The 16870-nt window shown below is 36.7% G+C and overlaps 1 non-coding gene across 1 annotated transcript; it reads right to left on the minus strand.

The window, feature by feature from the left end:
• Positions 1–12888: 12888 nt before the first annotated feature.
• On the minus strand, positions 12889–12994 carry LOC132608460 (small nucleolar RNA R71). Its single transcript, XR_009570379.1, has one exon. It is a non-coding gene; the product is annotated as a small nucleolar RNA R71 (small nucleolar RNA).
• Positions 12995–16870: the final 3876 nt, after the last annotated feature.

Below are 16870 nucleotides of genomic sequence, written 5' to 3' on the forward strand. Positions count from 1 at the left end.
AACTCCAAATGTTTGAGAAATAAAACCTAATATTTATACAAGTTAAAACTCGAAATAATCAATCCCAGTCCTGCTCCATCTCGGCTAGCACTTCAACGGGTCATCTTTGCACTTCGACGGTCGTCGACATGCTCGACGATCTGAGTACACTTCTATCACCCTGCAGGAATTTCACCGTCGAAGCACTTCGACGGACCGTCGATCATGTCGACGGTACACGTCGATGATCTGAATATGCTCTGATGTTTTTATCACTTCGCAGGAACTTTTCGACGAGGCTAATTACGGGTCATCGAGCATGTTGACGGTCCGTCCTTATACTTATCAAAAAAGATTGCCTATTTTCCTCGTTTTCGCTTTCTGAGCATTCTAACTCCAAAACACCTGCACAACACATCAAACTACCATGAACATGCTCGAAAACAAGTAAAACTTCGAGCTAAAGAGCATTAGATGTCCCAAAATCCCGGCACATCTTCGTTTGTCTTCTGCTTTCTCTTGTATAAGCTAGAGTTATTTTTATAGGAAAAATATAGCACAACTCAAGTTACCCAATCTTACAGCAACCATTTGATACCTTGCAAATCAGACACAATCACTTGCATGTAAAAGTTCGTGTATTATTCAAAACAATGAAAAACTAACACTCGCCGAATTTTAATTAGCAACAGAAACGGTGTAGGAAAATTGCGTGACTAACTCTACAAACCAAAGAGCTCATCAACAGATTCAAATAGAACAAAGATGTATAAACTTTGAAAGACTGAAGACCAAATTCGATTTTTTTCCAAAATAGTGCAAAAAAACAAAACAAAAATTACAGTCAACTCACCAAATCATGAGGTCAGAACTGAAAGAGAAATTTTGAGAAAAAAATTGAAACTGCAGGAATACAAGTGTAAAGGGGAAGAACATAGTTTTGATATGATGGAATCCATGTATAGCAACATACGTGTTGCCTAAAGTAAATTACACGTGTTATTAAGGAATCACAAAACTCACCTTGTACAAAATATATCCCTTTTGTTTCACTTCTATAGCTCCTGTACGTATTTTCTCTCAAATTCTCCACAGATCTAGAACATTCTCCTGAAAGGTATGCTTCTTCTTCCATTAATTTTCCCCTTTTGCTTGCATAGATTCTTCTTCTTTTCTATGATATAGACGCTGGGAACTGGTGTACAGCTGATCTTTGGTCTTTTCCATTGTACTTCTGAGCTATTGTGTGTTGCTTCCTCCGATTTTCGGGTGGGTTTTTTTACTTGCTTCCTTTCTTCTTCTTCTTCTCTTTGTTTGCTTAGCATTTTGGCGGCGGCTTTGCTTAGCAAGATTGAAACACTTGGATAAGTAAAAAAAATAGATGAATAAGGAAATTTATGAAAACAAAAATTATAAAGTTTTGAAATGAGAAACTCAATTGAAGAATATAGTGTTTTGAAATAAGAGTTAATAATACAGTAGTGTTACTGAGCCCGGAACTTTTTTAACCAAAAAATAACATTTAGAACCAAAGTAACCCTTTAAAAAAAAAGATCCAAACTAGGCTTCACGCATAGAATCTGTGCGTGAAATCCTCTTTTCCCCGACCAACCTTTGTTCTTTGGAAATCAAACTCAAAATTAAGTTTTTTTTCGTACTTTTGACTGAAAATTAGTCACGTTTCGAAATACCGAAATATAAATATTTTATATAGAACTTAATATTTTTTAGCATAAAATAATGTCAGCTCATTACATCTGTATACATATATGTTTGGATCCTCATTTTAGGGGTTGTAAAGTGCCTCGAATTAAGTTTGGAAACTCCTTATCTTTAGGTTTTAGGGGTTGTAAACTTGTATTTACACCCCATGCTTGATTTGATTACATGCCATGCATGCCAATTTTAGCTTTTTTTATCTCACATAAAGGACTGTTTGACAATACATCATGCATGTCAATTTCAGCTTTTCAATGACACATAAAGGACCGATTTGATAATACACCATGTATGCTAATTTCAGCTTTTTTATGACACATAAAGGACCGATTTGGCAATACATCATGCATGCCAATTCAGTTTTTTTTATGACACATAAAGAACCGATTTGAAATGATGTATTATTTGACCGCTTTATTAGACATTAATTCATATTGCGTAACATTTCAATGCACAATACAAGTGTATTTATACCCCATGTTTGAATTGACTACACGTCATGCATGCTAATTTCAGCTTTTTTATCACACATAAAGGATCGATTTGACAATAGAATGCATGAAATGACGAAAATAGTGACTATTGCGCAACATTTCAATGCGCAATAGGAGTCAGTATGAATGTATTTAAGAAGAATGTTGGACGAGGTAAAAACTCATCAATTTCATAAGTTTAAATCCCTTAAGTTGTCATTCAAAAAAAAAATCAAACTTCATACAAAAATGGCTCAAAATATTCCATCAGTTAGGGTTTTGCTATATTGGGATGGTATTATCCTTGGTGAATAGTACAGTTCGTTACAATAAAAGACCAAAAGTTCATGTTAAATGTCCACTTAAAATGTCTTATGAATCACTAGTTACTTACATACTTTAAAAAATGAACATTAGTCCAAATGATTATGAAATCTCTATAACAAGCACATATCCACAATCAGTTTCCCATGGTATAGTGCTTTATGGTATGCATTATATCAATGATGATTATTCTTTGAGAGATTGTTTGAATGCGCCATAAGAATATAAACATTTAGTCGCCATTAATGTTCTTGAGATGTATGTTGAAAAGATACCCAAGAGGTCCCTCAAGAACAGCCTGGTCAAATTAACACTTATGGGGATATTAGTTCTTATGGGGACATTTTGAGTGGCCAGGTGCCGCAGGAAAATCGAACCCAACAATTTAATCAAACTTGGTAAATAGTCATTCTTATCTTATTATTTTGTGTAGTAGCACGTGTTTATTGTATGTATTGGTAAATAATCATTGTTAAATATTTGTTGCGGTGACCTGATATGAGTAATATTGGGCAATCATCTCCATTTAGTGGAGTAGTTCATTATTATCAAAACTTTCAGTTCAATGAAGTTGATTATTATAATAATTTTCAGTTCGGTGCAGTTGATTATTAGCAAAACTCGCCAGTGGTATCAACTGTGGATGTTGGGCAGTCCTCTCGATTTGGTAGAGTCATTGATCATTCTCCACACCATGCTCATTCTCAATATGTATAGGCTCATCACCTTGATGTATTATATATATATAACATATGCTTTTTATCGTGTAGGAGAAGGTCTTTCTTAGATGGCGTTGATTTTCCAAGTTATGTGGATACATCAGAGAGTGATGGCGATGAACCAGCTAATAATGCAGAGGTAACTGGTGATGAAGATAGTGAAGGGGATGAAGAAGATATGCATTTTAGCCCCTCGAACCAACCAGAACCAACTCACCACGTAGTACCACCTCCGATGACGGAAAACCCAATTCTGACAGCCCAATGCAGTGACATTCTGACTATATTACATATCTTGACAGTCTACAAGGCCATAAGGATGCATTTGTCTTCACAAGAGATGATGATCAAAGTTGCCAAAAAACGCGGATTGAACCAAAAAATCTCATGGCTGATGAATGCATTCTTGCAAAGGGAATGATGTTCACATAAAAAACGGTGTTGTGACGGGCTGTAAAAATTTATTGTATAAAGGATATGAGGGAGTCTAAGGTTGATATAACTCAAACAAATCGATATGGAGGCTGGTTTGTAAGCGAAAGACTCAAAGCTATCGGTGATTGCTTCGGGGAATTATTAAGCCTGATGGTCTGTGGGAAATCACAAAATTCCACCCAAAGCACACTTGTGATATGGGACAAAATCGAGTAGATCATTTTAATTTAGATATAAACCTGATTGCTCATGTGCTACTTAAAGACATTGAGGAAACTCCAAGCTAACTTATCTGACCTAGTACATTATATCTTATAGCAATTGAACTATCATTGCTAAATGTTGTTTGTTTAAACTTATATAGGATGCCTATAAAAACTTGTATTAGCATGATCCACTCCAAATATGGTAAAACCATAAGCAAGAGAAAGGCATAGACGTGCTTTTGAGATGATCTTTGGAACTTGTGAATCCTCCTTTCGGGCATTGTAAGATATATGGAGGCTCTACAACATGCTAATCCTGACACTGTTGTATAGTGGAGGCTTTTGGAGGGCAGAATTTTCGACTTAATTTTTTGGGCATTCAAAAAACCAAGTATTGATGGTTTTGCTCACTGCCAAAATGTGATATCGATAGATGGGACGCATGTATATGGACGATATGACATCAAGCTCTTAATTGCAGTAGGTATGGATGTCAATGGGTCAATATTTCCTCTTGCTTTAGCAATTACCGCTAACGAGAGCAACAAAATATAGGGGATGTTCTTGACTCATCTGAAGACTCATGTTATTAGGGGTCGTCAGGGCATATGTATCCTATTGGATCGTCATAAATGCATATTGCACAATATGCGTACTCTGGAAGGGTGACAGCCTCCACATGCTTACCATCGATATTGTTTAAGGCACTAAAAGGTTAATTTCCAAACAACGTTTGGAACTGGCACTGTAAACAAATTGATGTGGGGGGCTGCAATGCAGCATCAACAAAGAAAATGGGCTGCAAAAATGGAGCTGCTAAGGGAAGTGAGTGAAGAGGCATGTTTGGTTGATGAAATTAGAAGTTGAAAAAAATATTATGTTCTATATAAAATATTTATATTCCGATGTTTTGAAACGTGACTAATCTTCAATCAAAGTACGGAGAAAAGCTTAATTTTGAGTTTGATTTTCAAAGAATAAAGGTTGGGGTTGGGGGAAAGAGGATTTCACGTACAGATTCCGTGTGTGAAGCCTAATATATTTTTTTTTTTATGTTAGTTTGGTTTTAAAAGTTATATTTTAGGTTAAAAATTCCGGACTAAGTGTTACTGGAAGTAAAGTTGATGACTATGTGAAAAGAGGAAGCAGAGAACTACAAAAATGTGTTCTCCAAGTTAGAAGTTGCTAAAATTCATAAACCTTTCAACAGACTTAATTTTCTCTCCCTGAAATTAAATATCTAAGCTTGATTTTTTACCATACATGTATTTGAGACTGAAATTTATGAAATTTTTTATGTGTTGGATGGATTTCCCTGTACACGGTAAAATTCTTAAACCCTATAGGCAGGATTTGGCTCCCCTTAGATCTCTTCATTTCCTCAAGTCGACCCTTACAATTTTGACATGTGTCCTTTTAATGATCTAATGAATTGGATTAATTCAATTAAGTAGAAGCATTTAACTATGATTTCCTTCTCTCTCTTCAGTTGCATAGATGAATTCCTTCTTTTTCTCCCAAACTTTTTAAAAAAATCATCACCATTCATCCCCAAATTTCAAATCTTTACTTGCTGGAAGAACACCTTTCATCCTTCTCATCACCATTTCGTCCACAAATATTCTTAGATTCTTAGCTTTTGTGTTTCTTGTTTTTCACTTACTGGAAGAACACCTTTCATCCTTCTCTTCTATGTCATATTTCCTATGTTCCTTATGTTCACATCCTCGACTTAGTTTTACATTGAAAATGAAAGGAGAAGATTTTAATTTACGAAGGTGAAATGGAGAAAGAATTTTCCGAAACAAAAACAACACACATATAGATATAAAAACAAATTTTCCGAGAGAAAAAGATAAAAAGCAAAAATTGAAAATCTACCTCATCAAACGAAACTTGCTATCGGGGATATAAACTTGAATTGACAAAAAGTTCGAATTTGCTTACCGTGTTTTATGTAAAGATTTGGTAGTTAAAATTCGTTAAGAGAAGGGTTTAAGAGAGAGAATCATTTATCGTGGCTAAACTCTTTTTGGTTAATTGAACAAATCTGATCCATTAGTTTATTAAGAGGATACATGTCAAAATTATAAAGGTCTGTCTATTTGAGAAAATGAAAACATCATGAATTAAGCCTGGAGGGGAGCAAAGTCCTATGAAATAGGCATATGCTATTAATTTTTTTTTTTTTTTGGGAACCTCCAGAAAAACCAGCATCCGCTACTCTTTGGATGCGCACGGGATAAATCCGCCTTTGTGTAATCGCTCGTAAATTACATAGAAGATATAAACCGCACTAAATAAATTTCGTGTGACGAGTTAAATTGAGAAGGCATTATTAGAGGAGGTTCGAACCCACGACCTTCCTTATGGGAGGCCTCACCTCAAACCTAACTCAACCACACTCGAAGGTGCTTATTGTTGATATATGAGATGCAGAAAGCCGAGAAATTGTCATTGTGTAATTAAAATAAACAAAAAGTAGAAGTTGCGTTTCATATGAAAACTAAAAACTTGTACTATGTATTGAAAAAGAAAAACTTGTACTAAAATGTTTGCACGATTAAGGCCACTACGTTATTTTTATGCTTTGGTCATTGTACTTTTAAGTTGATGACCAAAGTTCAAACAATTTTTAAAACCAATCAGGAAGTTTTTCCAAATATTCCCTCATCTCATGCTCGATCCTTTTATTAATCTCATATTTTCTTCCTCTAACCATCAAAACCTGTAGTAGAGTTATAAATATTTTTTCATTCTTAATTAGAGATTTTGAGTTATAGTCAAATGAAATCGTCTTTCGTTGAAAGTGTTTTATTCTCAAAATCAGAAGTTTCAATGCTATTAGTCAGATCCCGAAATGAATATAACTAAAAAAAAAAAAATTCCTCTAAAGCATTATCCGAGAGCTTTCCTTTCCATTTTTTTCCTTTCCTTTTGTGTACCGTACTGGAGCAAAAATGTCAACGATAATTGCAAGAAGTTTCCAATTGCGTTATTAAATCTCTTTGGCATCGGATCTTTCAATAGGTTTGGCAGGAGAGGAGAGGAAAGGTGGGGGGGGGGGGGGGGGGGGTCATAGTGAAGAATGCTCACACCAATTTTCTAACACTTTTCGGAGACTTGTAAATCACCAATTTTGTCCCGTCTAATTTAGCTCATCTAAAATTTGGATTGATTTGGGCTATATATGTAATCCAAATTATTTGTCTGATATGTTATATATAGCCAAAATAAGAAAAAGTCTTATTGGTTTTGTTTTTTAATAAAATAAAAATTAAAACGTGAAAAGAGTATAACAGGTGACTCATGATCCATTAGTTTAGCACATCTTGACCCAATTCAAATATTTGAATGAATTAATGACCCATCATATATTAACTATATTAACTATATTGTCAAGAATTGTGGTGGGTTGGACAAAGTCACAAAACTCCCAGAGGCAGCTTTCCAATGAAAAGAAAATTCTGGTAGGAATTTTTCTTACACAGCAGCACATATCCAAACCAATCGCGGCTCAAATGAATACCAAAAATCGGGTGGAAATAAAAATGGTACATAGTCAACTCGTTATGCTTATTCTTTTAAAAATAAAATTACAATGATTAATTAGAGAACAAGTATCCCAGATAAGTGACGCGTCACTAACTACCTAAAATTGTTCTGCTGAGACTAAACGAATCTAATATATCACAATTTGGTATATATAAATAATTTGCAATTATTACTTGGAAAAAATCATATTTTATGACATTTATAGCATAGGGGGAATGAGTTGTCTCCGATCCCGTGCTATTTTGGGTTACCATCAAATGTATAATCAATTTATTGACTTTACAAACATTTTATAGGTTGAAAATAATATAAACACGATAAATGATTTTGTAAACATTCCACAACAACTACAACGATGAGTATTCTCGATCAAAAACTAGCTGAAGCCCTCTATATGAATAATCAATATCTAATGTATTCCCTTTTAATCAATTCACCATGTAATGATTTGGGAATCCATAACACTATTAAATCTTTACGGTCTGACACGCATTTCTAAAGAACGACTCATGGCAAATACTAAAATTAGTATAACCAACCATTCATAATTAAGCCTTAATCTTGACGCACTATTGACAAATGTGAATTGCAATTGTAAAAGCTTCGTCCGCTGAAAATTTCCTATTTCTATATTCTAATGATGTTCCGATGTGAACGTTAGTCAAAAATTCACCCTCTTTAATAGTGACATTAGTATTATCCATATAAATCATTTGCTTACAAGTTTTTTTTTTTTTTTTTTACGTAAGTCTACCTGGAATTAATTTTGTAGAACATTCAACTTCTAAAAACAAATTTAGTGAACATCAACGGATGCAAAATATCAGCAAATAAAAGAAATTAATTAACATAGTCGGCGACTCATCAAGCTTATCTTCAACATTAAATTAGTGGACAATATGATTTGCTTAGATGAACAAGTAAGTGATTGAGGCACTAATTGCCTATAAATATCCCCATTTAACCAAATGAATCTAACACATCAAAGCGAAGAAGTTTAAAATTTAAATAAAAGACTATGGAGAAGTTAACTCTCGTGGTTGCTTTCTTGCTTCTTGCATCACGTACGTTAGCCCTTATTCCCCCCTGGTTAATTCCCACATTTATTTTTATACTTTCACTATTAAAAAAAAACTCAATTTTTTTTTTTACAGAAATTGACTTGTCGGAAATACGTGAACGTAAGGAATTATGGCCGAGCCTCGAACAAGTCAATTTTGTCTGGAAGGAATTATGGACGAGCCTCGAATTTTGAGTAGCTTACGTATCACGGGTTCCATGAGAATTAGGTTGTATGTAGTTCGAGAGAAACGAATCGATACCGACGCTACGCTTTTTGCCCCAGTGTTGAATTATGGTGAGACCGGATATAGAAAGAGATACAAGATTGAGAAAAGAGTTGATTGAGTAGAGTTTTAGAGGTGGATATGAAAAAATTTGGATAACCTACGTATCACATGTTTATGGACGTAGGCAGAATTAAGTTCGAAAGTAGATCCGTGACCTTTGCTTGTGAGTTTGATATTGCTCTTCATCATATTTTCCCCAGTTCATTGCATAAGATAAAGTTTCACATTGTGTTGTGTCTCTGTATGTAGATTGTATTCTCTGTCAAAACTGAAATTCACGTCAAAATCATTAATAATATATGGTGTAAAATTGAAAAGAGAATAAAAAATGGTAATAAATATGAGTGAGAATGAGGATGAAGCCGTGTGGCCAAATGTTGTCTATGTTGTCATCGGGGACTTGAATAAATGTGTGATGTTTATGCAGATGAGGCTGTATAGCAAAATAATGTCTTCGGTTGTTTTCGGGGACTTGATGGTAAATGATATTTGTGAAATTAAAGGTAAAGTCATTAAAGTGAATGATAAGGTAATTGATGAAGTAGAGAGTGAAGTGAAAGTGCAACCGTCTGGCTTATGAAAATGAGGCTGTGTAGCCATATGATGTCTCCGGTTGTCTTCGAAGACTTGATGAAGATTCCTGTAAAGTTCAGGATAAAATCATTAAAGTAGGTAAAGTGAATGATGTCTCCAGTCGTCTTCGGAGACTTGATGAAGATTCCTGTAAAGTTCAGGGTAAAGTCGTTAAAGCAGGTAAAGTGGATGATGTCTCCGGTTGTCTTCGGAGACTTGATGAAGATTCCTGTAAATTCCACGATAAAGTCGTTAAAGTTGGTAGGATAAATGATAAATTAGAAAGTAAAGTAATAGCGTAGCCTTTGGGATTATGCAGAAGAGGTTGTATAGCCAAATGATGCCTCCGGTTGTCTTTGGAGACTTAAATGATAATTCCTGTAAAGTTCAGGGCAAAGTCGTTAAAATTGGTAAAGTAAGTGATAAGAATGTAGCCTTTTGGCTTATGCACATGGGGCTGTATAGCCAAATGACGTGTCCAGTTGTCTTCGGAGAATTAATCTTGAGTCCTGTAAAGTCCAGGGTAAAGTGGTCAAAGCAGGTAAAGTGAATGATAAAGTAATTGATAAGGTATGGAGTAAAGTGATAGCGTAGCCGTTTGGCTGATGATGTTGATGATATCGTGACAGGCCAAACTAATGACATGTAATCATTATTTAATTCGCCTTCAATATCGACAACCTACCAAAAAGAAGGTGTATTTGTTAATAAGTCATAAAGTCATTGCGATAAAAATAAAATTAAAGATAAAGTTGGAAATAAAGTCATTTGGTTTTGAGGCCAGGCTATAATGAGCTGAATGATGCTTTTCGGCCATGATTGATAGACTCGACTGCTGGTCTCGCGGTCTTTTAATTCCTGCACCAAAGAAAAATTCTTAGTTTGGGAGGGGAAGTTGATTCGTGTTAACTCGAAGCTTGACGTTGTTGGCGCTCCCCTCGTCTCGTTAGTTTGGATTTCGTGACCTCCGTTCAAGCCTGAATAGTAGAAAACAATTGAAAGAAAATGTTTTCTTTGAAAAATAAATATGTAAGTAGATGTATATAAGGAAAGATATATATGTATATAAGTTGTAAATTTTCTGCCAACTTTTAGATTGTGACACTTCTGAAACAATTGAAACGTCATTTGTCTATAATACTTCCTATCTGGTAGCCTTAATCTTATCGATGTCTAACCATTCTCTCGTCTATATCTTTTCAAAATCTGCCCCAGTTTTGACTTCAGGAGGGTACACTAAACATATGTTGCGGTGTGACCGAACCTTATATTGGTTGCCTACGTATCCCGCCAAGGGAATCAGGCAGAATGTAGTTCGAAGGATACATAAATATGGTTTGAAATTTTCTAACAAGGGATCGAACTCGATGTGAATTGCCTACGTATGCCACTAAGGGAATCAGGTCAGCGTAGTTCTGTTACATAAATGGCAAAAGATTTGTTGGATTTCTACCTAAATATGTGATGTGCCGTGAATTTTGACACATTTTATGCCTTTGTAACTAGAAATATTGCTTGTTTTTTAAGTGTTTTTACATTGTTCTTATGATATTTTTGTGTTTTATAGGGTTGATTAACTAAGGATCGGAAATGAGATGGAACACTAAAAAACGGAAAATTGGAGCTAAATGACGGTCCGTAACTCATGTTACGAACCGTAACGATAATCGTAACTCATGTTATGGTTCGCACCATTGAACCGTAATAGGGCCTAAATTTCCAAAAAGTTTTCATTGAAGCCATCAGTGTTACGACGTGGTGTTACAGTCCGTAACTCATGTTACGGTCCGTAACATATCATCGTACATCAGCTAAATTTCCAGAAAGTTTTCATTGAAACCATCAGTGTTACGGTGTGGTGTTACGGTCCGTAACTCAGGTTACAGTCCGTAACATATCACCGTAACATCAGCCAAATTTCCAGAGAGTTGCCAAGTAAAGTCACAAGGTACGCCTCAGAAGGACGGACCGTAACACAGGTTACGGTCCGTCGCATGATGGCCGTAACATCAAAGCTGACAAATGACGAATTGAAGGACGGACCGTAACACAGGTTACAGCCTGTAACGATGCAGCGTAAGGGCATTTTTGTCCAGAAACTTGGCGCGATTTTTGGCTCTATAAATACTTAATGTAGGATTTTAATTCAAGAGTCAAATTTTGTTTTGGAGGCACAAATCCTAGGTCCTTAATCTTAGAAGTAGTTGAAGCATTTAAGACAACAACTTCACTCTCATTCCATCTTGTAATTGCATTGTAAGTTCATTATGTTTACTTGTAAGTTTTCTTTGTTATCCAAATTCATGTGTAGCTAATTTTAAAGCTAAGGTTGTGGAACCTATGATGGATATTATGTGAATGGGTTTCTATTATTGATATATGTATAATGGGTTTTCGTATTCATTCAGTTTTTATACTTTAGTGTTGGGTGATGATTGCAAGCATTATCTTAAGCCATTATATATTAACTGTTCTTGGGAAAGAAAGTTAGTATTGGTAAGATTGAATGACAATAACTCGAGGCGTTAACCTTCGTTTAATAGACTAACTTAGGAATAAGAAATAGTCTAAATTGACATTATTGGTCGCTCTTCGATTATAACTCTTTTATATTCGGAAGAATCATAAAGAGAAAATATGACTTAACTGTTGGGAAACATTAAGAAGTCCTTAAAAGACCAAGTGCATATTCATAGAACAACCATTAGAAGTATATCACATTGAAACCTGAAGCATAATATCTAATCAAATTAGGGAACACAACCTTAGTCTCTCTGATTAATTACATTTTAAGTCAAAGTACTCAATTACATTATTCAACAATCAATTCAAACTATCCGAAATAGGATTAAAGCATTTAAAGACTGGTATTGCATACTATTAGTACTCTTTTCTCTCCATATTCCCTATGGGATTCGACCCCAACCTTGTTAGGTTACTATATTTGACAACGTTCGCTTTACATCATTAATAGGTGTAATTTGAGCGTATCAAATTTTGACGTCGTTGCCGGGGAATACGGTTTAGAAATTACTAATTGTTGTGTACTATTCTTTAAAACTTTTTCTATTCCATCACACCTCGTTTGTTGTTTTAGTGAACCAGGTGAACATGGCAAGAAGACCCCATCGCAATCAAGGAAGTCAAGGGGGAATCTAAGTGAACCATCCTGCACCAGAAGAAGAGGAGGATGAGAATGTATTTGCGGAATTCATTGACGAAGATGATTATGCTTCAGCTGTAGTTCCGCCTAGAACAGGAAATTCTAATTTCAAAATTGATAGTTCTATCTATCAGCTATTGAAGCTTGAAGGCTATTTTCGAAATTCTTCGGAGGATTGTCCACTCCGACACTTGAGGAATTTCCTGCATGTATGCTCTCAACAAGCCCAAGGTGTTGTTCATGCTGATGCACTGCGATTACGGGTTTTCAAATATTCCTTGGCTGGCTAAGCGAGGGAATGGTATGAAAAGCTACCTAAAAATACTATTCACGCCTGGAACGAGTTGGCCAATATATTTTTTAAAAAATGGTTCCCACCAAGCAAAAAGGCTGAGCTTAGGGACAAGATCTTTGGGTTCAAATAACTTCCGGGGGAACAATTATATGCAGCATGGGAGTGTTTCAAATATTATCTAGCTCAATCTCCGACTCATGAATTTCCAAATGCAATCCTCACCGAGAAGTTCTACAAGGGGATAGATACCATGAATCAAATTGTTGTCAACACTGCAGCTGGGGGATGCTTCATGGACAAATCCTTTGTCAACATCACCGGGTTGCTTGACAAGGTTACTACTCACAATCAAGCCTGGCATTCGAGTGATAGCGAAGTCCTATCATATGGTAGTCCCTATGCTACTGCGGTGGCCAAATAAAATCATGAGCGAGATCATGCATTCGCTCAATTGCAAACCACCGTGGATTTATTATCAAAAAGGCTTATGGAGAACCAAGCCGAAGGTGTGAATGTTATCGACGAGATGCCACCTCATGCGCCCGGAATGTACCAAGTCTCTGACGAAACTTATCTAGAAGGGAAACCACAATATGAGGATGCTAATTATGTCAATAACTCGCAAGAGAGTTATCAACGACAAAACTATCAAGGTCCCAGTAATCACCCATGGCAAAAACCTCAACAACAATTCCAAGGGAATAATTATGGAAGAAATGATCAGGGCAATCCTAATCAAGGGAATTACAACAACTATAATTATGGCAACAAGAGCTCCAACCCCTACATTCCACCTAGGGGGCAAGCATCAAATTCCCAACAATGGAGAGAAAATTCAACTAGAAACTCTACTGGCAACACATCTAATGACTCTGCTGAATTAAAGAGTATGATGCAGAAAATGCTGATGAATCAAGATAGAACAGAGAGCACAATCAAGGGAATGTCTCAGGTCCAACTGTCCCATTCAGCCTCCATTCAGAAGCTTAAAGCACAATTCAGAGACCTTTCCCGAGAAGTGCATACTCCTCAACGGGAACAACTACCGAGTGATACAGTTCCAAATCAAAAAGGTAATGGAGTAAACTCTATGGAGAATGTACTTGCTATTAGCACCAGAAGTGGAAAAATACTTCAAGATGCTAATAAAAAGGTGATTGAGCTTGAGCAAATTGTTAAAGAAGAAGGGCAGCCTGATGTATCTAATGATATCGTGGAGAAATAAGCAGGGGAGGAAGTCCCTACTAAAGCCGAAGAAGAGCAGAATCTTGATAACCCCAAGGCACCGGTGGAAAACTAGAAAAAAAGGAAGGCAAAACTTTCAGGTGCTCTTCTCCTTTTGAGCCAATTGTTTAAATCTTCACCGCCTTTTTCCCAAAGGCTGGTGAGAAAACAGAAGATGAGAAGTGTTTGTGATTTTATGATCAATTCAAGCAATTAACGATGAATATTCCTTTCATGGACGTTGTCCAAGAAATGCCTAGCTTCGCTAAGTATTTGAAGGATCATTTAACGAAGAAGAAAAATCCATTGAAACGAAACATTGTGGTTATCACTCACCGCGTTAGTGCCATTATTTCCAAGACCACAGTGCAAAAGAGGGAAGATCCTGGTGCATTCACAATTCCATGCACCATAGGGCAGCAAAATTTTGCCAAGGATTTATGTGATAACGGGGCTAGCATAAATCTTATGCCCCTGGAAATTTTTAAGATATCGGGGCTAGCGATGCCAAGGCCAACTACCATGAGGTTGTAGATGGCTGACAGATCGATAAAAAGGCCAGTTGGGGTAGTTGATGATATGCTGATTCAAATCGGGGAATTTCTACTGCCAACAGACTTCATGATTCTTGATTGTGCTATTGATCAAGAAATTCCTATTATTCTGGGAAGAACTTTCCTTGCCACAGGGAGGGCTCTTATGGACTCTGAAAAGCACAAAATAAAGTTATGGGTGAACGATGAGGAGGTGACCTTTCACGCAAGCAGAGGTATGAAATTACCTAGTCTTTATCAAAGTATTTCAGTCATCAATTCTGTTGATGAAGTGGATGAAGCGGTGGAATTCAAAATGGAGGAGGAATGTTTGTGTGAAGCACTATCGGCCATCTTGGTGAATTTTGATCCTGAACAAATGGAGGGATATATTGAGACAGTGAATGCACTCATCGGTCTGGGGTCTTACTCTTATGAGACCAAGAAACTGTCTCTCGATTTAGAGAAACGAATAACTCTTCCAGCAAAACCATCAATTATTGAACCACCGAAGTTGGACCTCAAGCAACTTCCATCCCATCTTAAATATGTGGTTATTGGAGCAAATTCCACCCTCCCATTCATTGTGTCGACACTTCTGAATGAGGTCCAAATCCAAAAACGCATCGCAGTATTGAGAAAACATTTAAGAGCTTTGGGTTGGACTATTGCAGACATCAGGGGGATTCCCTCTGGAATTTATGAGCACCGAATGCATTTGGAGGAGGAAAGTTCACCGAGTGTTGAGCATCAGCGAAGATTAAATCCACCGATGCAAGAAGTGGTGAAGAAGAAGATTATTAAGTGGCTAGATGATGGGGTGGTTTACCCGATTGACAACAGCCTATGGGTAAGCCCAGTCCAGTATGTGCCAAAGAAATGGGGCATCACTGTTGTCCCTAACTCTAAAAATGGGTTGATTCCAACAAGGACTGTCACCGGTTGGAGAGTGTGTATGGACTACCGGAAGCTGAATACCGTATCTTGCAAGGATCACTTCCCTATGCCTTTTATTGATCAAATGCTTGATCGACTAGCTGGAAGATCTTATTAATGTTTCTTGGATGGGTACTCAAGGAACAACCAAATCAATATCACATTAGAAGACCAAGAAAATACTATTTTCCCTTGTCCCTATAGGACATTCGCTTTCAGCCGGATGCCATTTGGTCTTTGCAATGCTCCAGCTACATTCCAACGATGCATGATGTCCATATTCTCCGATATGGTTGAAAACTTTCTTGAAGTTTTCATGGATGATTTCTCTGTGGTGGGAGATTCATTCGATGAATGTTTGGGTCATCTTGATCGGGTGCTACAACGATGTGAGGAGACCAACCTCGTACTCAACTGGGAGAAGTGTCATTTTATGGTCAAGGAGGGCATTGTCCTTGGCCATAAGATTTCAGAAAGAGGGATTGAGGTTGATCAAGCTAAAATCGATGTGATTTCACAACTCCCTCCGCCCGTTTCAGTAAAAGGAGTTCGGATTTTCTTGGGAAACGCCGGATTCTATAGAAGGTTTATCAAAGATTTCTCCAAAATTGCAAATCCAATGTGCAAACTATTGGAAAAAGATTCCAAATTCAATTTTGATGAGAAGTGCATCAAGGCGTTCGACGAGTTGAAGCTGAAATTAACCTCCACACCTATTGTTGTGTCCCCGGATTGGTCACTTCCCTTTGAATTAATGTGTGATGCCAGTGGTCTTGCAATTGGCGCTGTGCTTGGTCAGTGGATAAATAAAATCTTGCACCCAATTTATTATGCCAGCAAAACAATAAATGGAGCTCAACTGAACTATACAGTAACGGAGCAAGAACTACTTGCTATTGTTTATGCTTTTGAAAAGTTCCGGGCTTATTTGTTGGGTGCCAAGGTAGTGGTTCACACTGACCATGCTGCATTGCGCTATTTGATGGTAAATAAGGATGCTAAGTCTCGGTTGATAAGATGGGTGTTGTTGTTACAGGAATTTGACTTCGAAGTCAAAAACCGAAAAGGGTCAGAACATTAAGTAGCTGACCATCTTTCTAGACTTGAAGCACCAGGGAGACCAAGTGATGTGTTAGATATTGATGACACTTTTCCGGATGAAAGAGTATTGGTTATTTCCAATGATGTGGCACCATGGTATGTCGATATTGCCAATTATTTGGTAACTAGCATCGTTCCTGAAGAGTTAAAGACATATCAAAAGAAGAATTTATTGAGAGACTGCCGACAGTATTGTTGGGATGAGCCTTACTTATTCCGAACATGTGTTGACAATATGATCCGGAGATGTGTGGTAGAATCTGAGGTGATGGACATTTATAAAGCG

The sequence above is a fragment of the Lycium barbarum genome, chromosome 8, assembly GCF_019175385.1.
Source record: "Lycium barbarum isolate Lr01 chromosome 8, ASM1917538v2, whole genome shotgun sequence".
In the NCBI taxonomy this organism is placed as follows: domain Eukaryota; kingdom Viridiplantae; phylum Streptophyta; class Magnoliopsida; order Solanales; family Solanaceae; genus Lycium; species Lycium barbarum.